Genomic DNA, 15,776 nt, shown 5'->3' on the forward strand with positions numbered 1-15,776 from the left:
TGTTTCTAGCACTGTAGTGAGGCAGGAACATCATGGAGGGAACACAGAGGAGCAAAGCTGCTCACCTCGTGGTGGCCAGGAAGTGGGGTGGGGGAAGAGGTGCTGGGGTTCCAGTATCCCTTTCAAGGGCACATCCCTAATGACCTACTTCCTCCAACTAGTTTCCACCTTCTAATGTTCCCATCACCTACCAATGGCACCACCAGCTGCAGGCCAAATCTGCATCCCACTAGTCTTTGGGGGACATTCCAAATCCATCATTTATGTGCTCTTCTTCTCCAATAATTTTATGCCAAGTGACAGATTTGTCAAAATTAACAACTATCATGAATTAAATGTAATTCATAAAGCACTGAAGGTATGTATGGAGATCAGTTAAACAGTAAGTTGATTGAAAATTATTTTAGGCAGCTATTTTAAATAAATTTCAAGTAAACACAATGTCACATTGGTGCTTCGGTGAATTACAATATATCTGTAGAAATATCATTCAACAAAGTTTATTTTAAAAGAGATAGAAAAAATATAAAGTCTAATATCTATAAAGATTTTAAAATATTATCAAGAAATTGAGGTTGGAAGTCCCAATGATTGAATTGATATGTTATTTTAAACTTTTAAAGAAAAAATAATAATGCCTATAGTATTAAGAAAACAAATTTCTATCCATACAAAAAGTGGAAAGTGTTCCTGAGGACCTGTAAAATCTCATAAACCAGAAGCCCAAAATTGATAAAAATGTTGCAGTGAAGCTACACCAACTCCGCATAAATATAGAAGCATAAATATAATATGTAAAATATTAACCAATTTCATTCTATAGTACAATTCCTCTTTGATAAAGTAGTACTTGTATAAAAATGAAAATGAAATTTATAGTTATGAATCCATTAATAAGAGATCAAAAAAGAAAAATTGTAATCATTAAGTGAAGGCTCAAACCTATTTAATTTATGGCAATGTGTATTTCTATGGAAGTCCAAAACATCAATATTAGAAGATGATTCTCTTAGCATGCTAAAATCAACTTCCTTAAACCAAAGACAGTGCTTAAAGTACATGAGCAATTTATTAAAACTAAAATCAAATACAGTATACTGTTTCTGCCACTATTATTCTACATTGGGATTTTGAGTAAAGACAGTAAAACATGGAACAGTAAAATGGAGCAAAATTGGAAAGGAAGAAAGGATATTATTATTATTTATATAAGATTCAGTACTTAAAAATCACAAAAGAATCAAAAAATGATTTAAAGGGAGGATACAACATAAATAACCATTATTTCTTAATATACAATAATCTGATATACAAAATGAAGGTACATCAATTATAATATATGATATATAAGTACTTATATAGATACATAATAATATATCAGATATAATTTTATATATCCATTGATATACATATCAATATTATATAAATATAAAATAACATATTAGTCATATAAAATTCTAATCATGAACTACAATAGATTTACACTAAGAAAACTACAGTCTCAGCCTGGGAAGCATGAAAGAAGATTTGAATAAATTGAGGGCTTATATTCTGGAGGGGGAGGAGCCTAGAATAACCTTTAAAGAAAAACAGTGCTGTGTGGAGCCAAGCAACCAAGGATTTAAAGTTCTGAAACAGTGAGTCACAATATCCTTACTCCTTTAAATTGATTTCCTCAGGGATTTTGTCACAGCAATGGAAACCTGATGAATACAGACGGCATATTTTCTAAACTCTCATATATTAGACAACTTCCTTTGATGCTTCTCATGATGAATTATGACTTCCCTGTATATAATAGCCTACATTTTTCCTGTCAAAAAACAAAAAAAACCAGAGTTAATATAAATCAAATTCCAATTCAAGTAGGATTTTGGAGAAAAGATAGGAGAGATAAGTGAAGAAAATGACCTCACCAATCATGCTGCAACCATAAGTCTTGCAGGGTGATGAGGACACAGATCAGCAAGCACAGTGACCTAATCTGGAATCCTTGATTCCCCTCCACCACCACCTCCTCCTGAGGCAGGGACAGACCACCCTGATAAATCCTTGTAACCTCTGGGAAAAAGACTGAGGGCTTGATCTTCCCTTTTCTTAAGACTCTTGGACTCCAATACAAATTTCCTACATGCAAAGCAAGTGATCAAGTTTCAAATGTTAACATTTTTCCCTTGAAAACAATTAGCATGTAATAAAATTAACCTCCATCTTCCTAGAGACTTGGTTATATTTACATTTCCCAAAATTACATTTAAAGAACTTGTATTAACTTTGAACCAGAAATAATGTTAACATTACTTTTTAAATTGTTTGGAAGACATCTCTGTAGAACCTTAAATAGCTACAATCAGGTTAAATAATTTTAAAAAACAAAGTCTAACTGTGATCTTGGAATGTAGTTCAGTATAGAACACTTGCTTACCAGGCACAAGGGCCTGGGTTTGATCCCCAGTACTGAAAAAAAATAAAAAACAAATCAAACAAAAATGTCTGTTCCAACAACTGCTATTGTCACCAACTCTTAATAAATGTCATCTGTGAGGGTGTATGGTAGGCTTATAGGGAATCTTCAGATCATGGTTAAAATTATAGAAAATGATGAAATTCATACTTAGTTAAAATTGTAGTCCATATTTATTGATCGACTTACCATTTTATAGATATTATCTGAAATCCTAAAAATTATAAAATAAATTTAAAATCATGTCATATTAATTGCTTGGAATTGGCCCAAAGTTAGCTGATTAAATAATGGGATTATTACCAGCTAGTTGGCTTTCTTCAAATATTGAACTGGAAATGAAGCATGTGTCTCTCTTATCTTGCTCTTTCTCACCTCCATCTCTAGCCATGAGTTTGGAAAAACTCAGCCTTGTAAAAACTCAGAGTTGTTACAAGGAATTCCTTTGCTTGTCCGCCAACTGTGATTTGCTGTTTATCTTGGTTACTTTCCCTGTCACTGAGACAAAATACCCAACACTCACAAGTTAAAAGAGGAAAGGTCTATTTAGCTCACAGTTTGTAGAGGTTTCAGTCCATTGTTGGCTGGCTCCAACAGCAGGTAGCATGGCAGAGGGGTCTGGCGGAGAAATTGCTCACATCATGGTGAACAGGAAGTGGAGAGAGAGTCACTGGTGGAGCCAGGGAGAGAAATACGACTTTCCAGGTCACACCCACAGTGACTCACCTCTTCCAACTATGCCCCACCTCTAAACAGCAAGTCAGCTATAAGCCCCATAATCCAATCACTTCCCAAGATTCTGCCTACAACCCCACAAGCGTTCAGCAGGACATCTGGATAGAAACCATAACCATGGATGGGGAGTGCAAAGTAGATCTGCTCTCAATCAGCTTCTTTCCTAGTGGGTAAGAGAAGAGAAAGGGCACCCTCATGTAGCCCTGGGTTTGTCTATACTCCAGACAGTTGAAGCCTTCTAACACAGGGACCAGAAAGTGAGCTAAGTGGGGGTAGGAGTCACTCTTCTTATTCATCTGTTTCCCCAGCTTATAGAAGCATCTTTGGTACTTAGTAGATTTTAATAGATATCTGTTGAAGGAAGGTTTCCACTGATTTATACTCACTGCAATAATGTCTTACAGATTATTTGCTTTACATTTACTGATGGTCAGTACACAAATTAGTTAATCTGTTGCAGAGGATTGAGAGTTGGTAATGCATACAGAGAAAAACCACTAAGAAAATAAAGCAAATTCTATGCAGAGGGAAAAATGAAATAACAGCCAAGGAGTAGTACATCAAAGTGATAACCATGGTGGAGTTTGAGTGGTGAGATGTCTTTGTATTTTCTAAAATATTTACCAAATATACACTAACTTCATAATGAAATGCAGATTTGTAAAAGCATTTACAGATGTCTATACTTTGGATAAATTTGAGGTTTTGTTTAGATGATGTCATAAAGATGATTTGATCTGATAGTTTTTTAGACAGCCAACAGATCTAAGAGCAAAACACAAACCAAAACAAACCAAAAAACCTCAAACACTCAGTCTTGGAATTTGTCCCTAATAAGACTGAAATCTTTACTTTCTAATGGATGGATCCCTACGATGAAATAGTAAAGAGACCATCTTGCGTGCCATCTTCTCTTAATACTATTGATGATAGAGGTCAGAGGGGACCCTAAAGGAAGAGCAGGGAATAGTGGTGACCATTTGGTAAACATCTATTGCTTCCCCCTCCATACACCTTTGAATCTAGCTTACGTTACTAGTACAGAATTCATCTTTGTTTTATGATGGCTCCTTCTCCTTGTTTTACAACTACTCCTCCTTTTATAGTGCATCCCCAAATTGTCTGAGAACAGGAACACACTTTGCTGGTTCATCCCACCCCTGGAATAAGTTGGGCTCCTGGGCTCAGCTTTCCCACAGTTCCCTGGGCTTCCCATGCACCCTAAGAGGAAGGGGTATGTTCAGCCCTCACTTTTTGGACTTTACATGGAAAAGTGTCCACTAGAGTAACAATCCTGCTCTCTTATCCAATCCTAGCTCTTTGCTCACTTAGCCAACAGAACTTGGCCAGGGCTGTGGCTGTCTCTTCTCAGTGGAGGACACCAGCTAGCTACCCATTCTGGGCTAGCTTCGGCTTGGGTAGGAGAAGGTGAGGATGACCACAGACTCTTTGCCAATGGATGCTGTTGGCAGAGGACCTTAACCATTTTTGGGTGTCTCTCTGCAGGGACTCGTTAGATGATTAAGCTAGGGCCTTGTGAAGGGAGTCATGCAGCTCTGGGGAGAAAGTTCAGTCAGAGTCAAAGCAGAACACCCACCTGGCTGAGTCATCCACATGTCCCCAACAGTTCCCTCAGTCATAAAGCCAGCACTTGATTTCCACCATTCCCATTCCAATGTCTTTCTCTCAGACGGTTCAGAATGTGGATGAAGAAGAGGATAGTGCAGGGATATGATCTCTTAAAATGTGAAATTATTTAAAATTTAATATGTATATCACCTGCTAGACTGCAAGGTTCATGAAAGCAGAAACCCGGTATCTATGTGTTTCACACATAGGTTTCTTTAGAGCTCAGATTTAACAGGTGGGGTGATGGAGGAGGCAGATACTGGCTCAGCCTTCTTGGTACTGCCACCAGCCCTCTCTGCGCCTGGGTGAAGCACACAGTCTTCAGCCAACTGTACTTTTCCACAGTGCTCCTCTTTCTCATCTCAGCCCAGTGAGTGAGGGTGGGTGGGGAGAGGCATTACTCAGATGGGAGCTTATTGATTTCCTCTTTGTTCACCTCACTTCAAGCACTAGAGAAGAAAAAAAATTTTATTGAAAAAGACATTTGGGATGAAAGAGTACAGGAGAGTGTTTATATCCAGACACCCCTCTAAAGCCTCACGGGATCGTGGGGAGGACTTGTGGAAGGTGATTGGATTATACGGCATTAGGACCGACTTGCTATTGGAAGCTGGGGCCTGGTCACAAGAGGTCACTGTGGGTGGAAGCGGAAAGTTACATCTCCCTCCCCAGCTCCTCCCTTCTCTCTCTGCTTCCTGTCCGCCATGCTGTGAGCCACCTTCCTCCACCAGGCCCTCTGCCATGCCTTCCCAGCCAGGAGACAACTGGCTATGGACTGAAACAAGAGCCAAAATAAACCTCTCCATCCTTAAATTGTGGGTGTTGGGTATTTTGTCTCAGTAATGAAGCAAGGAACTAAGACAAAGGGCATCTAATAGTAATGGTAATAGAATTTAGAATCTGCTTTATCTTCCAAGTAGCACAAAGAACCTTGCAAGTACATTGCCTGAGTGACAGTGTCCAGGTGCCGGCCCATCTTCTGGGCTTCTTGGGCTGCACTCCTCCCTTGGGGACACTGCTCATTAAGAACAGAACATTTTCTTCAGGGCCACCACACAGAGGAATGAGGTTGTTATGTACAGAATGTCTGCGACTCTTAAGGCTGGGCCTCTGGCAGTTCCCCATCCACACATAAATCTTCATGTGAGTGGAGGTCCACTGATGCATGCTTTCCTGGGTGACTCTGGAGCCAAGCACATGCTGTCCTTTCCAGTATACCCCATTTCCAGTGGGAAAGAGTCCACAATTTCAGAAGGCCAAATGACAAGCAGCTCATGGTCATACTGTTGGTTGGCCTTTTTCCTCCTGCTGTGTCCTGCTCTGCAGACTGGAGGTCCATTCAGGCAGCTGAGAGCTCAGATTCTCAGAGTCTGAAGGAGTGGCTTTCATCCCCATCCAGGGGTGGTCTTCTGTCTCAACACATGTGGTCCAGCCTGTATCGTCTTTTATCCGGGGGAAGGACATGACAGTGTCTTGGACATCATTCATTGCATCTTCAAATAGCTTCAGTCAAATGATACCCAACCATGACAGGAGGTCAGAAAACCAGCTGGTGCTCTATGCAGTGGAATGCCAGGCAGCTGCTCGAGATTACAGTCTGGAAAATTACTGAACCACCTGGGAAGAGGTTGCGATAAATTAAGTGAAGGTTATAAGACAATATGTATATTATAATCCAGACAGAGATAGATAGATGATAGATAGATAAAGAGAAAGGAGAGAGAGAATGATTGATGGGTGGATCAATATGAGGACTGAGGAGTCCTTCAAAACACTACAGAGCTTTTCAAAGCACTGGATTTTACCCTGAGGAATTGTGTTGCTTTTTTACCCAACACCATCTAAAATGACAAGCAGACAGAGTACTGTACATTTCTAGAAGAAAAACAACCTTACTGTTATTCAGAATAAAAATACATACACACACGCAATTGAGAACATTCACGGAGCCTGTGATGGTCTCTGAGACCCTTCCTTCCCTGTCTCCCTCCCCCTTTGCTTCCTTCCCTTCTCCAGTTTCCCTCCCTGTAGGTATTCCTGCAGCATCTCTGCATCACCCTAGTGTTCAGGGACCCTGACTATCCTCCTGGGGGACAAGCACAGGGTTTCCAGACATTCCAAGCTAGTGTGTTTTCAAAATAAACTCCACCTGCTAATATTTATCCCATCACATATAAAGTGAGGGGTTACACACAGTAAACAACACACTACCGGGAATAAGAAGAGCAGAATACTCCCTCTGGTTGCATTGAATTTGTCGTATAATTACACAGACTATGATGAAAGCCCTGACTTAGGAAGAAGTTACCCCATTGCCACAGAAAGCAAGAGAGTTACCCAGTCATAATCAGTTGCTTGTGACTACATCTTAAAGCATATTTTTTCTCTCTCTTAATCATAACTCTGCACTTTGTCATGTCCTGGGGAAAAACCTGGCCACACCCACACGTGCACTGCTTCTTAGAGAAAGCTCCATGGGTGACTGTGTCAGTCGCAGCTCTGGAGTTTCTGGCTAAAGTTTCAGGAACCAGAAAGAATGAAAGAAAGGGCTCAAGAGTAAAGGCGAGGAGGAGCAAGTGTCTCAGAAGATGCATGCCAGAATGCAAGGGTCAAGAAAACTTGACTCCCTTCTGGAAGCCACTGGAAAGGCCTGGAAAGGCAGCCCTGGAGCTGGGGCACAGGGCCCCCTCCCACTGTCTCCACTCCTGGCCTGTGCTCCTGCTCATGTGCCTCTTCTCCTGGGCCCAGGTGGGGACCTCCGCTGCTCTGGCAGCAGAATGGGAAGTCGTTCAGTGCCCTGCAGCCTTGCTTTTGTGGTTCTGATACAGGACATGAGACCTAATCTAATTTGAAAATAATATAGTAAGATGAAAGGAAATCCCACTTGAGCTTCTCATTTTAAAAAGAGTTCAAAAAGCAGACGAAGGGAGCCTGAGACCTGGATCCTCAAAGGAGACCCTTTGGTCCATGAAGCCAACGAGGCCAGCTGTGTTTCCCATCTGTATCTTGTCGCCCCTGGCCTGGGGCTGGGTGGGGAGAGAGGCACACAGCACACAGCAGAGCAGCCCAACTGCTGTCTCCACCCTCTCCTTCAGCCCGTGGGAATTTCCTGACTTCTGAGGTCTGACGTCCCCGGATCCGAGGGAAACCACCTATCACCCACTGGAACTAGTTTCGAGGAAGGAGCTCTGTTACTGTGTAAAATTTCACCCCAGACTAATAGAACTTGACACTCCGAATGTCTTTTGCATGATGTACTAAGGTAGTGTTTTGGAAAGTATCAATATCTGATCCTTGCTGTGTGGTTTTGAGATATCCAAGTATTCCTGCTTCTCAAATCCCTGCTAAGAAGCTGGAACGCAATGCACTGCTGGGTTTTCTCTGCCTCAGATGAATCCCCACCTTGCCGAAGCAGGACTAGATGCACTTCAAATTGACAATTCATCACAATAAAAAAAATTGCTGAATGATGTCCAGACTGCCTGGCCTCCGTTCAACACCAAGGGTTCTCTACTTTACGGGAAATTAGGCTCCTGGGCCAGCTTTACATCAGATGGAAAAGTGAGCGCTACCATCTTGTGGACAAAATATAAATAACAAGGAGACGCTCAGGTACTGTCCTCTGTATTGGGGTGAACGCCTGCCTCATTCTGGGCTCCCACCTGCCACCAGGACCATCCCATGAGACTTTGACCCTAAATTATTTTTGTCAACAAATCCAATGTAGTTCAATATGCGCTCACTGAGAAGGTTTTGGAGCACAAAGACCGGAGACTCGGATCCTCATGTAACCTTTGTCTTCGACTTCCGCCTCTCCAGATTTTCAGTTTTTAATTGCTAAGTGAAATTGTTGATGCTGGTCTTCTCATATTGGACACATGGGTGTGGGTGCTGACCAGGTTGACCTGTGCTGAATGTGTTAAATGTTCTGACCCCAAGAGAAATTGGTTTCTTAGCTGCCTGTTTTTCAGAGGAATGTAAAAGTAGTTATTTTTCTCCTTGGTAAGAGAAGCACACACATGCACACACACACACCTTGCTGTGGCACTGAGGCCGTGCTGTTCCAGGATATGGAAACGTGGACGCCATCATCGCGGTTGGAAGAAAGAAGCAGAGCGAAGAGAATCGATTACAGGTCCCAGGTGGGAAAGGACCTTCCAAGGTGTTAACCCAGATCATATTTTTAATGTCTGAATCACTTTCACAATGTCTGGTTGCTCATAAGAGACAGGGAAACAGGAGATTTCAAGCACAAATTTTTAAGGATGCATTTCTTTTTGGCTGATGTTATTTTTGCTGTAGCCAGAAAATATAACTGGTCTTGCATAGATTCCTAAAAGGAGAGTAACGTATATTTCTCTACCTCCCATAGAGAGAGCTCAAAGTTTATCTATCCCCTCTTAGTCCATTACTTCACAACATACACAGCAGGCACGATACCTCACAAGAAGCATGTTTAGTTCACCCCAGCATCAGAGATGAAGCACTGGACTTCTGCAAATATGAAAACCCTACAACTGAAAAAAAAAAAAAAAAGAAAAATGACAAGAACAGTAAGAAAGACAGCACTGCACTCGGACGGGCACTTGTTCCCAGCACTGGGCTCAGGAAGGACACGAGAGAGTAGGAATTTTACTGACCACACCGGTGTCTGCTCCAGACCTTGCCAGCCACGAGCACCTGACTCTGGATTTTGAGACTTTGACCTTCTTCCTCAAGGATCTCTAGATTTTTTTCTTTTGTTATAACTTGCTGCCCACAGCGTAAATGTGATCTCAGAACAGAGGCCGTTACTTTAAAAGACACGAAGAAGCTTTAAAAGAAAAGCTAGATATAAACTCTTTTGCTAAAGTACCTTAAATCAATAAGAAAATTAGCCAGATTCAATGAGGAGAAGCAACCTTCCAAGGCCCCTGATTTCCACAAGCTGGACTCAATACTTTTAATTTCCATATTTTTTAATGGGAGATGAATTTTTAGAAGCCAATACTAGCCTTTTAATCATAAAAGTATTAATGTTCTTTACCGTTGAAGAAATCTTTGCTGCATTTTTATAGTTTTATGGTAACTTGAAATTATTCTTGCCATGAGAACTTAATAGTGGGACTCAATAAGAAAACAGTCTTAAGGTGCAGGGTATTTATACACAGTCAACTTTTAAAATACTTCTGTATTTGAAAAATGTGTGTAATTGATATAAAAGATAACCTGAGAGTAACAGCAGCATAGAAATCCCAAGAGCAACTCAGGAATAGAGAAATGCTTGTATTTATTCAGTGTCTGGAGCTGCCAGGTAGTGTGCAAGGCCTTCCCATCCACTGCCTCTGGTCTTTACAGCTGCCCGGGCCTCTCCTTTCTGTGCCTGGTGCACCGAAGTGTCACTGTTACTTCGCATGGCTGAAGGCCCTAGACTTGAGGTCAAAGTCGGTACCCTGTTTATGCCATGTACAGAATCACAATACAGACTTTATTTAAAGACTGATGCTTGGCCTGTGTGAGCTTTGATAAAAGGAAATGATATAAAAACAAATCCACCCACAAAGCGTCCAATCAGCTTGCTGCTGTATAAAATGGGATCTTTGCAGAGAGGTCAAAGCTGCTGACACTGACGCTGCCATAGGTGTCAGAGTCCATCTACAAGAAGGAGTGAGATCAGTGAGAGATGACTTGGGGAGAAAGGAGCAGAGACCTGGAGCCTGGAGAAGGCCCACCGGGGAGTGAGCAAGGTGAAGACACCAGCCTCTGACCCCTAACTCGGCCTAGAGGCTGGAAGTCACTTACAGAGAGGCAAGGTCACCAACAGGTAAGCTTTCAGCCCGGATGTGGGTCAGGGGCCCAGTCCTCTGGCCTCTAGCTTGTGGCCCACAGCTGAAAAATGCAGCCCTTCTGCCTTTCTACCTGCATTATTCTTTCCCCAGCAGGTGAGAACATGCAAATCCCAAGAAAAGTACTCCACCCCTGTCCATTTCTGTCTCCGTTTGTCTGACAGCCTTCTGATACCTTGGTGAAAGGATTCTGCATGAAGCCTTGTTGGAAGTAGACAGCAGGGAGGTAGACAGCAGGGCAGTCAGGAGTCAGTATTACTTTCTTATTTAATTACCCGCATTTGACCATGCTAATGTCATAAACAAATTCCTAACGGCCAGTAACACATCCCTCAAGGAATACTCGGGGCCCATTTGTTCAGCTCATTAGGACCAAAAGAACAGCTTCATAAACCCAGATCTGTCAAAGCCAAAAGAAAATGTGTATAATTGGAACAAGGCTGAAAACAGTCCTGGAGAGCAAACTGCACTTACTCAGTTCCTTTGTCCTTCCAACTCGACCGAGCATCACATTTCAGGAGGGAGCCCGGGAAGAGACAGGGCTGAGGGCTCGCTGTGCTTAGTGGTTCCCAGACAGGGCCTCCAAGGCAGTGCAGGCCCTTGTTTACTCAGATTCCACTAGGTCGGATGGTGCTGCTGCCAAGGCGAGTCCACAACTGCCGGCTTCCCTCCTGCTTCAGGGCAGGGCCTCACAGTTGACCCTTATCTTTGAGAAAGTTGGCAGGGAGAGCTGAACAAAATCTCTTCTAATCAGGTGTTCTGATAATCTAAATTCCCTCATGAACTGGCTGACTACCTACCTCATTTCCTCAGACTGCCTGGAGTTCTACTCTTCTCTGACATCTGTTGGATGTCCCTCCCTGGGAGAGAGCCGCTCCTCAAAAAGAGGATGAACTGGAGCCCTCTTGTTTACCAAGAGTGTCTCCCTAATGTGCACATGCATGCACACAGGCCAGCGCCTTGCACGTATGGAAACCAGCTGGAGCCTTCTCCTGGACTGCCAGGCTCCCGTCGGTCACAGAGCTTGTAGTGATTCCTCCCGGTCTGCAGGGATGGGTCCTTTGGATGTTAGTTTATCCACCACCGGGGATGCATGAATGTGATCATTCGGCACTCACCAGTAGAGCATCTCGGCTCATACTCTTACGGATGCAGCGTTCCCAGGCAGCTTTGCCTCCCTGCCTAGAGGTTCTCGTCAGCATCCTCCAACTGACCTCCCGTTTTCCGACCCCATCTAGCATGCCTCATGGTCCAGCAGGAGACGACAGGCCCATATACAGCCCCAGTGTAGTTGGGCCCGAGGAAACACATTCTGTGAAAGTGGCCCCTTCTCCGTGTCCCTGAAGCACTACACTTACCTCATCCCTGTGACCTGCTGTGAAAGCCACAGTCGGCCTGCTGACTGCGACGTTAGGTAGCTGGACCGTGAGGTAGTCCAAGGCCATGAGTTTTCAGCCAGGGCACCCCTAATACAAGAACCAAGAGTCATTTCTTGGTTCTCCCTTTCTGAGTCCTCTCCCCCTGCTCTGGAGAAGGAACATTGCCTGTCTTGTTCATTCTAGTGTCTGCACATTGCATGCGTGCCTAGTCCATACTAGGGGAATAAATGGATTCAGGAAACCAGAAAATGCTGCCATTTACAGATTTGTTTCTCTGAGTCAGCAAAGCTTCAAGGCCAATATTTCTGAGAAATAGGTCATACTTTCAGCTTTTCCAACTTACAAACCTGTGAATTTTAGAAATTTATTTCACCTTTCTGACCCAGGGAAACTTTAACAGTGACACCAATCATAGTCTTTGAATTGGTTAGCTTTCCTGTTGCTGGCAGAAAATGGCTGATGCTCACAATTTAGAGGAGTAAATGGTTGATTCGGCTCCCAGTTTGATTCCGTCTGTGATTGGCTGGCTCCAAAGGAGCCAACTTGGCAGAAGGGCACGGCAGAGTGGAGCTGTTCACAGTATGATGGCCAGGAAGCAGAGCAGGGGAACAGTGCTAGACAGGAAGGGACCAGGGACCAGATATAGTCCCCAAGGTCAGGCCTCCATGACCACCCAGATCCACCCAGGAGTGAGTGTGAGAAACTTGCTCAGTGTCTCTTACCCAGTTGTGCTGACAATCATGACTCATGGTCACCATCTTTCTGTGGAGAATAAAGGTACTGTGTATTTACTAAAGAATACGTTGTGCCCTCAAGAGACCTTATCTTTATTCTTCACAGTAAGGCTCTGGCAATAACAACTGGACTTGATAAGAAGTGACCTGAGTCTCGGAGAAATTAAATAATTCCCCAAAGGTAGCCCAGTTATTTGGTGGCAGGTTTGAATCCAGATCATCTGAGGCACCAAACAAAGGTCTCAGAGTTTATTTGGATTCAACCACTTTACATGCTGCATAAGATTCTGGGCTCCTGTTTTCTTTTCCAGAGTGGATTCTCTTTCCTCTACAGAGTGTGGTCCCCAGGCCACAAGCATTCAGAGAGCTTTTGAAACACACGATCTCCAACTTCCCCTCAGCCCCACTGGGTCAAGTCTGCTGCTTAACAAGATCCCCAGGTGATTTCCATTCAGAAGCGCTGGTCTACACCACAACAGCACACGTACACTGCAGCAAGCTCTGTGCAGTCAGTGCACACGGAAGGGGACCCATCCTGTGGCCATGATGTCCCTGGGCGCAAAGCAGGAAGCGTGCTGGGGCACAGCATGGGGGGCTGGCTGTCATACTGGTAAAAACAGCACTCCAACTTGGTGCAAAATAGGGATCTCCCATAAGCATGGCGGCTTCTAGTAGGGTGGCTGGCTCACCCTGCTTTGCCCAGGACTTTCCTTTAAGCCCCACATCCTGAGGAAATCCTTCACTCTGAGCAAGCTATGACATTCAGTTTCCCTAACATGTATGTCTCCCCAAAGAGGCGAGTGAGAAAATTGCCTTAGACTTAGGTTCGGGAGTTCTAAATTCAAGTTTCATCAGGGTAACAAACTATTTCTGTTACCTGAAGAACACCCTTAAACTTCTCTTTTCCTCATCTGCCCAATAGAGGTAATCCCAGTCTCACATGGCAGCTGTAGGATTCAGTTAGAAGCTACAGCTATGTAAGACCATCAAGAGAGATCTGATCTGCATTCCATGCTGGTAGCCCAGGGTGAAAGTCTGTGAACATGCTTTGTCAGCGGTGACATAAGCAGGCATCCAAGATGTTGGATGTCGTGAGAATACGACTTTCTCAAATACCCTTTCTTTAAATTCTCCCCAGTGTGTAGAGCTCCAGGTGAATCACAGTATCATCAGTCCAGCCCCAGCAGTTTCTCTCACTTTTGGAGACTCTTAAGTCGCTTAAAATGGCTCTGCATCACTAACAAGAGCAGGATGTCTTCTGGGCTTAATGGTTCAAATCTTAGCTCTACTGTTGAATATTCAAGTGGCCTTTGACAAGTTCCTTAACCCCCTGTGATTTAATTGCTTCGTTTGTAAACTAAAAGTAGTGGGAATAGCACTTATCTCATATGCACTTGAGTATATGGAATGAGATAACGTGGTATCAATGCCTGGTCTAAAGAAAGGGCTTAGGTCTAAAGCTCACACCCTTTCTACATTGGTCAGGTGCTGCGATTCCTCAGAACATCTGGACTCATTCTCTTTCTAATAAAGCAGTGCTCTGACAATGTTTAAGGTGGACATGAATCATTTAGAGGTCTTGATAAACTTCGGACACTGTTTCAGTAAGACTGGGGCTGGCAGAGGCTCTGCATTTCTGGAAACTTCTCAGGTGGTGCTGATTCACAAGCCACACTTTGAGTACTGAAGCTGTAAACAGCTGGGGAACAGGTGGAGGGTCCTGGATCTATTTTCAGAAATTCTGGGGCTGGAGGTGGGAGTAGAGAGTAGGGGAGTGGCAGGTGGAGGAGGTTTGGCGGAGCTAAGTAACCAGTCTTACTGAGGGATTACTCCTAACTAGTCAGAGCTTAAGACAATTTTTACCTGTGTCTCTTAAAGTCCATGGCAAGAGTTATTCTTCCAATTCCCCCCAGTGTCAGAATCACCTGGGGTACTCTGAAACTACGCAGCTTGTCTTAGTCACTTTCTCCTCACTTGGGCACAATACCCAAACTCGCAATTTAAAGGACAGGAGGTTTATTTTGGCTGACATCTTCAGTCCATGGTAGGCTGGCTCTAAAGCAGGAAATGAGAGAGCCCAGACAAGGAAATCTACTCCTGTCATGGCAGCTAGGAAGCAAAGATAAGACCTTCCGGGTCATTCCCTTTGTGACCCGCCTCTTCCAAGTCACCTATAAGCACCCATAATCCAATCACCTTCCAAAATCCCTGCCTCTGAGTACCTGAGGCTCTTGGAGGAATCAACCATAACACGGATTCTCCAGATTTTCTCATAGGAGGGAGCCTGGAAATATGTAATCATACAAGTACCTCAGATGCCTCAACAGCAGAGATGTTTGGAAAACCCTGGAAGTACTGTAGAAATTGGAAAGAGCAGGCAGTAAATGAGAGGTAGTGTAACCAAGCTTGGCAGGGTCAGTTGTACAGGATGTGGAGGAGGATGGATGGAGAATCAGCCTTGTAGACAGAGAGGTTTTGGTTGAAAGCCAGCAGGAAGAACAGTGGGGGTGGGGTAGGCTGTGTGGACCATGAAGCTTGGTCCTGCATTTTGTCAGAGTCACTTCCAGGACTACTGAATTTGATCTGAAATGCTATGTAAACATGTTCTATATAGATCATTAAAATGTTACAATAACAGAACTTTGGAGTATTGGTTCTATACCTGGGTGCCGTCAAAGCCACGTGCAATCTGAAGTTTGCATACTATGATAAAAAAAATTGGCCATTCTCCCAAATGCTATACAAAAACACATTAGAATGGCTACAGTGAAAATGCAAAACAGTAAGAACGCTCACACTATGGTATGTATTAGTGTAGTCACTTTGGCCGCTTCTTCAGCCCTCTTACTCTGAGGCTTCCAGCTCCTTAGGCTGAGAAGCTATTGTTTTCTTTCTCTGGTCTTCTGGTTTGCAGACAGCACAGTGAGTGGACTATCCTGTTTCTGATCTTATAAGCCAATCTAATAAATCCCCTATTATAATTACATATATAGTCTATTCATTCTGTTCT

At 43.4% G+C, this 15,776-nt stretch overlaps 2 long non-coding RNA genes across 9 annotated transcripts in view; one reads left to right on the forward strand and one right to left on the reverse strand.

Moving 5' to 3' along the window:
• Positions 1-923: 923 nt before the first annotated feature.
• Positions 924-11,438, reverse strand: LOC147823612 (uncharacterized). Its single transcript, XR_015443572.1, has 3 exons — positions 11,128-11,438; positions 1,917-6,445; positions 924-1,813 (listed from the first exon to the last, which is right to left on the reverse strand). It is a non-coding gene; the product is annotated as an uncharacterized LOC147823612 (long non-coding RNA).
• Positions 10,288-15,776, forward strand: part of LOC101706718 (uncharacterized) — a 43,556-nt gene continuing 38,067 nt past the window's right edge. For 3 of the 8 annotated variants that reach the window (XR_015443570.1, XR_015443571.1, XR_205255.3), the window contains exon 1: positions 10,288-10,631. This is a non-coding gene — a long non-coding RNA (uncharacterized LOC101706718). The remainder of the gene's footprint in view (positions 10,632-15,776) is intronic. The other 5 variants (XR_002394981.2, XR_001183494.3, XR_015443568.1 and 2 more) reach the window with 3 other exon arrangements.

Source organism: Heterocephalus glaber, unplaced genomic scaffold, assembly GCF_053883595.1.
Source record: "Heterocephalus glaber isolate CG9 unplaced genomic scaffold, H.glaber_assembly_v1.0 deba00001572, whole genome shotgun sequence".
NCBI classification, from domain to species: domain Eukaryota; kingdom Metazoa; phylum Chordata; class Mammalia; order Rodentia; family Bathyergidae; genus Heterocephalus; species Heterocephalus glaber.